The sequence below is a fragment of the Tenrec ecaudatus genome, chromosome X, assembly GCF_050624435.1.
Source record: "Tenrec ecaudatus isolate mTenEca1 chromosome X, mTenEca1.hap1, whole genome shotgun sequence".
In the NCBI taxonomy this organism is placed as follows: Eukaryota; Metazoa; Chordata; class Mammalia; order Afrosoricida; family Tenrecidae; genus Tenrec; species Tenrec ecaudatus.
The window spans coordinates 71,610,940-71,625,221 of NC_134548.1; the positions used below are offsets into that span (position 1 = coordinate 71,610,940).

The 14,282-nt window shown below is 43.9% G+C and overlaps 1 pseudogene; it reads right to left on the reverse strand.

The window, feature by feature from the left end:
• Positions 1–3,200: 3,200 nt before the first annotated feature.
• LOC142433416 (cyclin-dependent kinase 2-associated protein 2 pseudogene) lies at positions 3,201–3,641 on the reverse strand (annotated as a pseudogene).
• Between the last annotated feature and the right edge of the window lie 10,641 nt (positions 3,642–14,282).

Here is a 14,282-nt window from a genome sequence, read left to right on the forward strand (position 1 = left end):
CTCACTCCGCCAGCCCAAGTTCCCCCGGAACTGTCAGTCCTGTTGTTTTTCCTCCAGATAGTTCATCCAGCCTGTCCTATTCAGACAGATCTGTGGAGACACTAACATGCACGAAAACAAGAAAGAGGAAAACAAAGCAACAGTATACAACCAGACAACAAAACAACAAAAACAAACCACTGACAAAGAACAAAATATAACACTTCACAAGAGAAAGGCTTGTAGTTAGTTCAGGGATCGTTTGCTGGCACTTAGGAGCATTTTCCAGTCCAGTCTGTTGGGGCACCATGCCCTGGCCCCAAAGTCCACTTTCAGCATTCCCTGGGGACCTTGCCACTCCATTCCCTTGCTGTTCCGCTGCACTCCCTGAGTGCTTTGCCTCGGTGTGGTGGGATCAGGTCTGGTGCTATTCCCACACTGTGTCTCCGGTGCTGTCCCCTGTATCGCCCTTAGTCACTGAGGGGCATCATTTCTCATAGTGAGGCCAGCCATGTTGTTCTCTCTGTGGACTGTCTGCTCTACTCAGGAACATCATCCTCAGGGCCTGGTGGGCCAGGCTGTGTTCCACTCTCTCCTCCTGCCCCTTCATCTGCTCCCATGTGCTCTGATCAGATATGTCCATCTCCCGGAGCTGCCCACTGAGGTAAGAATTAAAAAAAATTTTAAAAAGCAAAAGTGGCATAGGGGAAAAAGCTACTATATACAAATATTTGTGGGGTGAAGACTGTGTAGTATGGCAGAGACCAGACCAAAACCAGGGATACACATGGTAGACAATGGTGGAGGAGGGGAGGGAAAGGAAAACAAAAAGATGAATATAAGGAAGAAAAGGGGAGTGGGGGCATGGGGCACTAATCCACCCAAGGGGAGGGTATTGTTTATATCTCCACAGGGAAAGTGGGACCAGACTTCAACCCAGTGCCGAAAGGTGTGAATGCAATATCCTGGCGTGGAGTATGGAACCAGTGGAGAGGTCTGGGAGGCTGGCCCCAGCACCATAAATTAAGTGGATTCCTGCCCCTCCCCCGAAATGAATTTGTTCCAAAGGACGACATTGACTCTGCAGCCTATCACTATTCTTATTCAACATTTTGAAGACCTTGCCCAAAACACTTGACAACAGGAAGAAATTAAGAGAATACAATTGAGCAAAGAAGAGTTGAAACGCTCACTCTTTGCAAATGACATGATTTTATACAGAGAGAACCCTAAGGACTCCTCAAAAAATTTGTTGGAAAAAAATGAGGCATTTGGTAATTAGCAGGGTACAAGATGAACAAGCATAAATCAATTGGATTATATATTCTTTCAAAGCAGGTGAGAGAGAGAGAACAACAGCTCGAAAAATGCAATAAAAATTATCGTTCAAAGTAGACACACAATAGATGAAACACTTAGGAATAAACGCACAGCAAAGAAACAGAAGACCTGTGCAAAGAAAACTGCAGAACATTATTACAAGAAACCCAGAAAGAATTCAACAAGTGGAAAAGTATTCTATGTTCTTCATAGCATGTGTTTCAACTTCTCCTTACTTTCAACAAGTAAGGTTGTGTCATCTGCTTTTCATAGGTTGAGCCTTCCTCCAATCCTGAGACCACATTCTTCTTCATATAAGCCAGCTTCTCTGATTATTTGCTCAGGGTACAGATTGATTAGGTATTGTGAGAGGATAAAGCATGCACCTTTCCTGATTTCAAACATGACATATTCCCTTGTTCTGGTCACACAATTACCTCCTGATTCATGTATAGATTCCACATGAACCGTGGTAGTTACATAATCTGGTGTCAATTTGAGGATTAAGTGTCTGGGAGTGGAGTCTAGGCTGTCAATCAGGATATAACCAATGAGGCCTTTCTGAGCCAATGAGGCCTCTATATGAATCAGGAAATAGCCAATGACAATCAATGAGGCTGTCAGTCAGGATATAGCCAATGGTTTTCTTGTGAGAATCCTGTTTTTTTCCTCCTTGGAAGGGGGAGCGACTCAGGAGAAGACACATGGAATTACACTAGTGCCCTTAACTGGAGAAACCACATGGAGACCCCTGCCAGAGCTGATATGCTTATACTGCCACCAGAACCAAAGACTTTCTACCCACTAGCCTGTGATCATCCTGCATGCAGTATCATTGCATGTGCATTCTTGAGTCTGAAGAGGACTTCATAGATTTGTAAAGGATATATGGGCTAATATCAGATTTATGGGCTAGGATTGGACTGGGTTGGGATGCTTTCTTAATGTGTAATTACCCTTTATATAAAACTCTGTCCTATACACATATGGATGCTTTTTAATTTGTTTCTCTATTCTACCTGGACTAACAAATGAGCACAGTGAAGTGTTTTGGATTTCCCATTCTTCTCAAGGCCATCTACAGTTCAATATGATCCACAAAGTTGAATGTCTTGGCATAGTCAATAAAATACAAGTAAATATTTTTCTAGTATCCTCTGCTTTCAGCCAAGATCCATCTTACATCAGCAATGATATTTCTTGTGCCACCTGCTCTTCTTTAATCCAGCTTGAATCTCTGGCAGATCTCTGTCAGTGTACTGCATTAACTATTCTTAAATGATCTGAAAATTTTTATTTCTATGTCACATTAGTATCATTTAAAATCTTTCACATTTTGTTGGGTCTTTTTCTTTTGAATGGGTACAAATATGGATATTTTACAATTAGTTAATCTTGTAGCTGTTTTCCAATATTTCTGGTATAGTGAGTGCTTTTAGAGTTTCATTAGCTTGTTGAAACATTTCAATTGGTACTCCATCAGTTGTCAGTGACTTGTTTTTGGCTAATACTTTCTTATTTTTTTCCAAATCAGCTTTATTTTATACAAAAAGGGCGTATTTAGGAAAAGACACACTGAGAAAAGAGTCGCTGTGGCCCAGGGGGACAAGGCATGGAGGTGACCAGCCTTCCAGGAGCCTGCTGGGGACAAGGGGTTGGCAAGGAAGTAGTCCTTGGTGCTGGCTAGGTGCTGAGGGGGGAGGGGGCACGGGAAGGTGAAGGCTCCTGGTGGATCAGCACTGATGGCAGGTCATGGGGAGGGGGGATTCACAGTGACCTTGGGGCTGACATTTGGAGGGCCCTCGACCAGTGCTGCAGGCTGGAGTGAGCTGGTTCCTGAAGGGTGCCCACCCAGGGACACAGGGCTGGAAATGCGACTCTGGGTGGAGGACGGGGAGAGGTCAGTGCTCTGCGGTGGCCGGCAAGGTCCAGGCGAGAAGGCGAGGGGGCTTTCGTAACTTTCTGGCCTTGCGCTCTGTCTCGGCCAAGCACTCTCTGACCAGGACCCTGGCATGGATGATGCCTCTCTTCAGGCGCTCCATAGCACACTTGCTTCCGGCATAGGTGGGCCGGATCTCCTTGCCCATTTCCTATATGGCAGACAGCAGGTCCGTGTAGGTGCTCTGGGAGCCCTGAGTGCCAGGCGGCTTCTTGGCCTGCACATAATCCATGGAGGGCGGTCCAAAGTCTTTAAACAGTGGCCTGAAAGGGGCAGCGGCTCCCGGCCCGGAGCCTGACAGCGAGGGGACGCTGCTTCCGGTTGTAGGGACCAGGGTGCCAGGCCCAGGGGTACTGGAGCCAGGGGTGCTGCTGGGGGCGGGGGCAATGGGCTTGTAGGACATCCCCGACTTCTGGTTGCAGGCCGATGCCGGCCGGCCATTGCTACTCCAGGGTTGGCTGCTGGCCGCTGAGCCCCTCGCTAATTTTGGCTAATACTTTCAGTACAGCTCGGACTTCTTTAAGTACTATTGGTTCTTGCTAATCTTCTTTTGTTTTTTCTTTTTGTTTTTTTAAAATCATTTAATTAGGGGCTCATACAACTCTTATCACAATCCATAGATATACATACATCAGTTGTATAAAGCACATCCCTACATTCTTTGCCCTAATCATTTTCAAAGCATTTGCTTTCCACTTAAGCCCTTTACATCAGGTCCACTTTTTCACCCTCCCTCCCCGCTCCCACCTCCCTCATGAGCCCTTGATAATTTATAGATTGTTATTTTGTCACATCTTGCCCTATCCGGAGCCTCCCTTCACCCGCTTCTCCGCCGTCCAACTCCCAGGGAGGAGGTCACATGTGGATCCTTGTAATCAGTTCGCCCTTTCCAACCCACTCACCCTCCACTCTCCCAGCATCGCCCCTCACACCCTTGGTCCTGAAGGTATCATCCACCCTGGATTCCCTGTGCCTCCAACTCCCATATGCACCAGTGTATAATCTCTGCCCTATCCAGTCCTGCAAGGTAGAATTCGAATCATGGTAGTTGGGGAGAGGAAGCATCCAGGATCTGGGGGAAAGCTGTGTTCTTCATCGGTACTACATCACACTCTGACTGACCCGTCTCCTTTCCTAAACTCCTTTGTGAGGGGATCTCCAGTGGTCGAAACTTGGGCCTCGGGTCTCCACTCTGCACTTCCCCCTTCATTCAGTATGATACACACACACACACACACACACACACATATACACATACACACACACACACACACACACACACACAAATGATGCCTTATACCTGGTCCCTTTGGCACCTCGTGATCGCACCGGCTGGTGTGCTTCATTCATGGGGGCTTTTTTGCTTCTGAGCTAGATGGCCGCTTGTTCACCTTCAAGCCTTTAAGACCCCAGACACTATCTCTTTTGATAGCCGGGCACCATCAGCTTTATTCACCACATTTACTTGTTCACCCGCTTTGGCTTCAGCAGTTTGTCGGGAGAGTGAGCATCATAGAGTGCAAATTTAATAAAAGAAAGTATTCATGCATTGAGGGAGTGTTTGAGTAGAGGCCCAAGGTCCTTCTGCCACCTTAATACTTGATCTATAAATATAGACACATAGATCTATTTCCTCATCCTCATATATATATATTTGGATATACATGTCTTTGTCTAGACCTCCATAAATGCCCCTTGACTCCAAGCTCCTTCCTCCATCTCCCTTGACTTTCCTCCTGCCCCACAACCATACTTTGTTACAACCTGGGCTACAGCTATACCTCTTCTCTATGCAAACTTACCCTTGCTCATTCCCCACCAGGCCTGCCACTCCTCCCCTCACTACCATTTTGGGTCACATGTTGTTACCTTGTCCCTGTGTTTGTTAACACGACTTCCTTAGCCCCCTCCCCCTCCCCACCCCAAGTCCCCGGGAACTGTCAGTCCCGTTGTTTTTCCTCCAGATAATTCATCCAGCCTGTCCTATTCAGACAGACCTGTGGAGACACTAACATGCACGAAAACAAGACAGAGGAAAACAAAGCAACAATATACAACCAGACAAGGAAACAACAAAAACAAACCACTGACAAAGAACAAAACAAAACACTTCACAAAATAAAAGCTTGTAGTTCGTTCAAGGATCATTTGCTGGCCCTTAGGAGCGTTTTCCAGTCCAGTCTGTTGGGGCACCATGCGCTGGCCCCAAAGTCCACTTTCAGCATGCCCTGGGGACCTTGCCGATCCATTCCCTTGCTGTTCTGCTGCACTCCCCCAGTGCTTTGCTTAGATGTGGTGGGATCAGGTCAGTGCAATTCCTACACTGTGTCTCCGGTGCTGTCCCCTGTATCGCCCTTAGACACTGAGGGGCATCATTTCTCATAGTGGGGCCAGCCATGTTGTTCTCTCTGTGGATTGGCTGCTCCACTCAGGGACATCATCCTCAGGGCCTGGTGGGCAAGGCTGTGTTCCACTCTCTCCTCCTGTCCCTTCATCTGCTCCCGTGTGCTCTGATCAGATATGTCCATCTCCCGGAGCTACAGAATCAATGCCGTCCTTTGAAACAAATTCTTTTCGGGGAAGGGGAAGGAAGCCACTTAATTTTTGGTGCTGGGGCCAGCCTCCCAGACCTCTCCACTCGTTCCCTACTCCACGCCGGGATATTTCATTCACACCTTGCGCCACTGGGTTGAAGTCTGGTCCCACTTTCCCTGTGGAGATATAAACAATACCCTCCCCTTGGGTGGATTAGTGCCCCATGCCCACAATCCCCTTTTCTTCCTATATTCATCCTTTTATTTTCCTTTCCCCAGCTCCTCCAACATTGTCTACCATGTGAATCCCTGCTTTTGGTCTGGTCTGTGCCATACTACACAGTCTTCACCCCAAAAATATTTGTATACAGTAGCTTTTTCCCCTATGCCATTTTTGCATTAAAATTTTTTATTAATACTTACTTCATCGGGCTCATGTTGTACTTGTCCTTTTGTGCCTGACTTACTTCGCTTAGCATGATTTCTTCCAGTTTTTCCCATGCCGCTATGTGCCTCATATGTTCATCACTGCTTTTTAGTGATGCGTAGTATTCCATTGTATGTATATACCACAGTTTTTTAATCCACTCGTCAGTTGATGGAAATTTGGGTTGCTTCCAACTCCTTGCAATTGTGAACTGTGCCGCAATGAACATTGGAGCACAGATGTCTGGTCTTGGTTTGTTTCTTGCCTCTTTTTGGTATATGCCCAGTAGGGGGATTGCTGGGTCACATGGTAACTCTATTTCCATCTGCTTTAGGTATCGCCAGATTGATTTCCATAGTGGCTGTACGTACTTACAGGCCCACCAGCAGTGGATGAGAGTTCCTGTCTCCCCACCACCCCTCCAATTGTTGCTTTCTTATTTTTCAAATTGGGCTACCTATGAGGGTGTCAGGTGGTACCTCATTTTTGTTTTAATTTGCATTTCTCTTATGGCTAACGATCGGGAACATTTTCTCATATGTTTGTTGGCCATTCGGGTTTCTGTCCCTGTGAAATTTCTGTTCAAGTCCTTTGCCCACCCTTCAAGTGGGCTATTGGTTTTTTTTCTTTTTAGAGGCTAGCAGAATATTGTAGATTTTAGTAATAAGGCTTTTGTCTGATGTGTTATTGCTAAAGAGGTTTTCTCAGTCTGTGGACTCTCTTATTACTCTCTTGGTGAACTCTTTAGATCTACACAAGTGTTTTATCTTCAGTATATCCCATTTGTCAATTTGTGCCTCCTCTGTGTTTGTGTCTTTCCCTATTTCTGATAGCCTGAGTATTCCCTGCGCAAAAGTTCTCAAGTTGGTCCCAATTCCCTCATTGATGGCCCTAATAGTTTCGGGTTTAACTTCAAGTTCTGTGATCCACCTTGAGTTTATTCTTGTGCATGGAATGAGATGAGGGTCTTGATTCATTTTTCTGCATGTTGATATCCATTTTTTCCAGCACCACTTGTTAAAGAGGGCATCAGCTTCCCATTTGAAATGTTTGGGGCCCTTATCAAAGATCAACTGTCTGTATGCTGATGCCTTTTTTTCTGGGTTTTGATTTCTTTTCCAATGATCTGAGTATCTGTCATTGTACCAATACCATGCAATTTTGAGAACTGCTGATGTATAGTATATGCCAAAGTCAGGTAAAGCAAGCCCTCCCACGGTGTCCTTCTTGAGGAGTTCTCTGCTAATTTGGGGCTTCTTCCTTCTCCATATGAAGTTGATAATCAGTTACTCCATTTCTTTGAAGAAAGATGATGGCAATTGGATTGGGATGTCAATAAACTTATATAGTGCTTTTGGCAGAACTGACATCTAACTATATTAAGTCTTCCAATCCAAAAGTATGGGATATGCTTCCATTTGTTGAGGTCGCTCTTCGTTTCTTGTAATAGTGTTCTATAGTTTTCCCTGTATAGATCTTTTGTTTTTGGTTTTTCAGTCAGGTATATCTCTAGATATTTCAATTTGTGTTTGGCTATTGTGAAGGGTACCACCTTTTTGATCTCTTCTTCTGTGGTCTTATCTGATGTGTATAACAGTCCGATGGACTTCTGTTTGTTGATCTTGTATCCTGCCACTCTGCCTAACTCCTCTATTGCTTCGAGTTCTCCCCTTGTGGAACTTTTGGGATTTTCCATATAAAAAATCATATCATTTGCAAATAACGATAATTTCACCTCTTCCTTCCCCAGATGAATGCCTTTGATGTCACTTCTTTGCCTTATGCTGTTAGCTAAAATCTCCAGAATGATATTAAATAGGAGTGGGGACAAGGGGCATCCTTGTCTGGTCCCATTTTTCAGTGGGATTGTTAGTCTTTTCTCCATTGACTACCACTTTGGCTGTTGGTTTTTCATATATAGCTTGTATTGTCTTGAGGAACTTTCCTTCCATTCCTATCTTCGCAAGTGTCTTATACAGGAATTGGTGTTGGATGTTGTCGAATGCTTTTTCTGCGTCTATTGATATTATTATGTGAATCTTATACTTTTTCATGTCAATATGACGAATAATACTAATGGTCTTTCATATGTTGAACCATGCCTGCATCCCTGGTATGAATCCCACTTGGTAATAGTGAATTATTTGTTTTATATACTTTTGTATTCTGTTGGCTAGTATTTTGTTAAGGATTTTTGCATCAATGTTCATAAGGGATATTGGTCTGTAGTTCTCGATTCTTGTGGTATCCTTGCCCAGTTTGGGTGTCAGAGTTATAATAGCTTCATAGAAGGAGTTCGGGAGTTTGCCATCTTTTTCTATGTTCTGGAAAATTTGTGTAGGATTGGTGTTAGATCTTCCCAGAATGCTTGGTAGAGTTCTCCAGTGTAGCCATCTGGTCCAGGGGATTTTTTTGTTGTAAATCCCTTGATAACCTTTTCTGTTTCTTCTATTGCTATGGGTCTGTTGAGATTCTTGATGTCCACCGAGGATAGTCTAGGGAGGAATTGTTTTTCCAGGAATTTTCCATGTCTTCCAAATTGTTGAATTCATTGGAGTGCAATCCTTCATAGTACTGTATATCTATCTTTTTGATTTCATTAGGGTCTATTGTAATGACCCCTCTTTCATCCCTTATTCTTGCTATTGAGATTTGTTCCCTCCTTTCTTTGGTTAGGTTTGCCAATGGTGTATTGATTCTGTTTATTCTTTCAAAGAACCAACTTTTAGCGATATTAATTTTTCCCGTAGTTTTCTTATTTTCCCTCTCCTGGATCTCTGCACTGATTTTTATAATTTCTTTTGCAATTAGTAGGATTGTCCTACTGACTCTGCTCTAGTTTTTGTAAATTGTGTGTCAGAGTATCCTTCATGAGTCTCTCTTCCTTTCTTAGGTGTGCTTGTATTGCTATGAAACTTCCTCTGATGACTGCCTTTGCTATGTCCCATAAATTTTGGTACGTCGTGTGCTCATTTTCTTTGGTTTCTAGAAATTTTCTGATTTCATCTCTGATATGCACCAGTAGGAACTCCTTTTGCAGTAGTGAGTTATTCATCCTCCAATTATTTTCTCTTATTTTCTTTGTCTTCCTTTTGTTGATTTCCAGTCTTAAGTCACAGTGGTCAGAGAGAGAGGTCTGTATTATTTCAATGTGCTTAAATTTATGTATATTTGCCTTATGCCCCAGCGTGTGGTCTATCTTCGAATATGTGCCATGGGGACTTCAAAAGAATGTGAAAATTTTTATATTTGGATGAAAAGCTCTGTAAATATCTATCAGGTCAAATTGTCTAATTGTGGAGTTTAGCTCTCTAGTCTCCTTGTTGAGTTTCTTTCCCTGTGATCTATCTTTCCCAGTGAATGGTGTGTTGAAGTCACCCACTATAATTGTCGAGTATGTGATTTCTTTCTTAATCTTTTGGAGGGTTTGGTTGACTTATTGAGCTGCTCCCTCATTCGGGGAATATATGTTTACAATGCTTAGTGGTTCATTTCTATCATTCCCTTGAGCATTACATAGTGTCCCTCCTTATCTCTTTTTATGGTTTGCACTTTGAGGTCAATTTTATCCGAGATTAGGAATTCAACGCCTGCTTTTTTTGTATTGCTGTTTGCTTGGTAGGTCCTTCTCCAGCCTTTGATTCTCAGCCTATTTTTGTCTGTAGCCTTGAGATGTGTCTCTTTTAGGCAGCCGATTGATGGGTTGTGTTTTCTAAGCCATTCTGCTAGTCTCAGTCTTTTAATGCCTAAGTTCTGGCCATGTGCGGACTCTGTGATGCCATTTTATACCTTTTGTGTTGGGAGTTTTCTACTTTCCTTTCTCATTAGTGTGTGTTTTTTGTGTGTATCATTCTTGACTTCTTTCCATCCTTAAGACATTGCTATCTTGGGGTCTGTTTTCTCTTTGTTGTGCTCAGGGTGAGGTTGTTCTATATGTTGGTCTCTTATTTATGCTTGATGAGTGTTGTTCTTCTTCCCATACTGAGTCGGCGAGGATCTTTTGTAAGGCTGGGTTTGTTGTAACGTATTTTTTGAGTTTTTCCTTGTCTGGGAAGACTTTTACCTCTCCGTCGATCTTGATCGATAATTTGACTGGGTAGAGTATTCTTGGATTTGCGTTGTATTCCTTCAATTTTTGGAATATGTTACTCCACTCTTTCCGTTTTTTCATAGTTTCTGCTGATAGGTCTGAGCATATTCTTATGTGGAAACCTTTATATGTGATTGCTTGTTTTTCCCTAGCTGCTCTCATGATTTTCTCCTTTTCTTCAAAGTTGGATAGTTTAACTATTATGTGTCTTGATAATTTTTCCTTGGGTCCAAACATGCTGGTGTTCTTTCAGCCTCCTGGATGGTTGCCTGGTTTTCATTCATCAGGCTGGGGAAGTTTTCCTCCAAGAATTCTCTCGCAATTGCTGCACATGACTTCTTTGTTGTGTCTTCCTCCAGTAGCCAATAATTCTAATGTTGTTCCGCTTCATAGCATCAGACATAGCTCTTAGGCTTCCTTCAGTTTCTCTGATGCTCTTATTCGATTTTTGTTCACATTTATTAACGTTTGCTAGGCTGTCCTCCAAGTCACTGATGCGGTTGTCTGATTCCTCCAATCGATTCTCAAGGACCGTGTTTCTGGAATTGTTTTTCGTTATCTCCTCGCTAACTCTCCTGTATTTCCCTTTGGTGTATGGCTTCTATCTCCTCTATCATTTCATCCTTTTTCTGTATTGTTTCCCTCATATCCTGCATCCCTCCAAGCAGCATTCTGAGAGTTTCTTTGTATGGCATCTCAATGTCTGCTTCTTCTATGTATGTTGTTATGTTCAGGATATCTTCTGCCTTTGCCTTTTGTTTCTCCTGTTTTTTCGTTGAGGTCGTTGGGGCTTACGGCTGTTTGCATTGAGTTGGTTTTGAGGGACCAGGTGCCATTTTCTAGTCTCTCTCTGGAAGACTTATAGGAATGCTTCTTAGAACTGCCTACAGCTGATTTTACTATGGGATTAACTTACCACTTTATCTTCCTGTGGCTTCCCTATCAGGGGAGTGCCCCAGATGGCAGGTCTGCCACCTGCTCCAGTGTTACAGAGGCTGGGCTGAAGTTCCTGCTATTGGTTTGAATGTTGATAAGTGTTGGCTGAGCTGCCTTATGTCCCCAAGTACACAGGCAGGAACTCCCTGAGGAGAAGTCAGGGGAGTATCCCCTGGAGAGAAAGCAGGCCTTTCCCTAGCCTTGGACTATCTATGCAGGGTGGTGCTCACCTAGCTGGGTGTGGCCCAGGCGCAAATGCCCTAGGGCAATGGGAGTGCCCTGTAAGTCTGCAATGGAGTGTGGGAGAGCATGGTAGGAATAAGGAGGAGGAGAAAAATAAAAAAGTAAGACCGTTTAGACTGTGCAGGGGTAAGGAAGTGAGGGAAGCAAAAGCAACTAGGTAGCTGAGTCCTGCTCCCTGCCTGTGGAGCTGCAAGGGCTTACACCCTGCCCCAAGCCCCACTGGCAGTCTGCAGCTGAGCCACAAGAAGAGTCCCAAGAAAGCTGCTGAGCAGCCCTTAGAGAAGTGGGTGGACAGAGTGCAGAGAAGCCGCAGTGTAGCTGAACCCTGATCCCTGCCCGTGGAGCTGTGGGGGGCTGGATTTAGTCCCTGCTCAGATGACGCAGAGTGGCAAGCTGTGGCTGTGCTGTGAAAAAAAACCCTGTGCAGCCCTCCAAGGCTGTGCGGGAATAGAGAGCAGAGATACAAATAGCAGGAACAATGTAGCTGAACCCTGATCCCTGCCGGTGGAGCTGCAAGGGTCCTGTCCCTGCCCTGAGGCAGGCAGGGGAAAACTGTGGCTGTGTTGAGACCAAGCCTCGCTACAGGCTCCAAATGGTCCCGGCTCTGGCAGAGGCAGTGGCTGGTCTAGGGTCAAGCCCCAGCCAGCTCCCACTTAGGTAAGCCAAAAGCCTCCAGCCCCTTAAAACCCTGTGGGTCTGTGCCTACTTTATGATGTGCCTCCTGCGATCCAGCAGCATTGAATTTCCCTCTAAGCAACTCTCCTGGGCTGGATTCTGTGGAGTCCCTCTGATATATGTCACTCTGTCACCATCTTCCTGGAAGTTTAGGGTATATTTCATAGGCGCACCACCATTTGGGCTTAACCGCTTGAATCTGTTGTTTCTTTATTTTTCGGTAAATGAAATCCAGGGATGTTTAGCCCATAGGGAAAGAAAATATAACAAGAGTTTGAGGAGTGGGGAAGATAAGAGGGAGATGATGTCAAAAAGTCCAGGAAGGAAATTGTTTTGGAAAGCATGTATGATTATGGAAGAAATTATACAGTTATGTTTAGCATGATTGAACTATGGAGTGATATGTCATATGTATTGGCTCCAATGTTACAGCAAAAAAAAAAAAAAGCATAGATCCAGGAATGGGTTTGGGGCTCACATTAAATCCTAGCTCCAACTTAAGAATAATCATTTCTTACATCATGGCTCTGCTCAATACTCACCTTTATGAAATGGTCACTGAAGATAAGACAGCTACAGCAAAGCGTGGTGAAGAAAGCAGACGGGACCTGGCTACCAATTGGAATAGTGTCTGGGGTCTTAAAAGCTTTTATTTAAACAACAGGTCATTTAAGTGAGGAGTCAACTAAATCCACATGGACGAAGCACACCAGCTTGTGTGATCCAAAGAAGACAATTTCAAAATTCGAACATGATGAGGAGAAAGCATCAGAGAAAAAATTATGAGCACCCAATTTGTGGAGGGCTATGGGGGATGGCAGGGGCCTGAACCCATCTTCAGAGTACCTAGTCAGACTGAGCCACTGGTAGATCTTCTCTAGCTACAGGCAAGAATATGCAATAGCCTTACGATCAGAAATGATATGATACGTAAATTACTTGCCAATAAAACTGTTGGGAAAAAAAGATTTACATACAATCTCAGAACCTCGCAGGTACAGTTCTATCCTGCCTTATAGAGTTGCTATGAGTCAACATTTACTTGATAGGAGTGAGTGAAAGACCTTGTCAATAAACAGCTTCATATTGTTATATTTCTCTTTAATAATGGTTTTTATATGTAATAAAAATTTTCATTTAATAATTTAAAACTTTGGTAAATACACACAATGGAATATTACGCATCCCTAAAATACATTGGTGAAACACCTCATGATTTGGAGGGATCTGGAATCCATTATGCTGAGTAAAATTAGTCAATTACAAAGGGACAAATACTGTATGTGCCCACTGATATAGAAATGGATACCAGATTGGGAGTAGTCTCAGGCTTTTTAAGCCATCAAGTCTGCTGGCAGGTCAACCAGGCAGCTCTGTAGAGAGCTGGGCTGGTGTCCATGAACCATGCATCATCCTCAATATGTTTGTATCTTGAAGGCCAATTTAGCACAGGGGTTTTAATGTCAGCTGGGATCATATTTTTGATAGAGGAGGTGGGGAGGATGACAACTTAGTGGCTGCCATACAAAGGTAAAACAAGGTCCCACCAGACTTGCCTATAGTCCTTACAGAGTGATGAGGTGGATACTGACGGGAAAATCAAATTGGGAGAAGGAAAATGGAGCATACACATCCTGAGAAAGAAAATTCTGGGTTTCTGTACAGACCCTGGGAACCCAGACCAAGCCTCATAGAACATGAAGACGTGGAACCCATGATCTTCAAGGTGCACAATGCACTCCAATGGCCACATCACAGGGATGTGATGTGGAAACTCCACTAGGTAAACTAGTCTCTAGTTCAAACACACCTATAATCTAGGACTAAAGACTGAAACTATATGGTATGTAAAGAAGCATAAGCAAATTATACCAAGCGCATTTGTTGGTAGGTAGCCTAACATTTACTTACTGCTTCAATGTCCTCCCTATTTGCTGTATTTTCTCCCCATTCAAATCGTTTAATGTCAACAATCTGTCAAAAAGAGTCAATATACAAACAGTGAATTACATTTTGCTGAGTTTTGCAAACCCTCACACTCTGGGCCACGATAACACCTGTGCATGTCCCTAACTGCTGCTTCTCCATTCACCATAGGCCACCCATTGAGACCAAGCCAGGGGAACCTGGGGGCGGTGG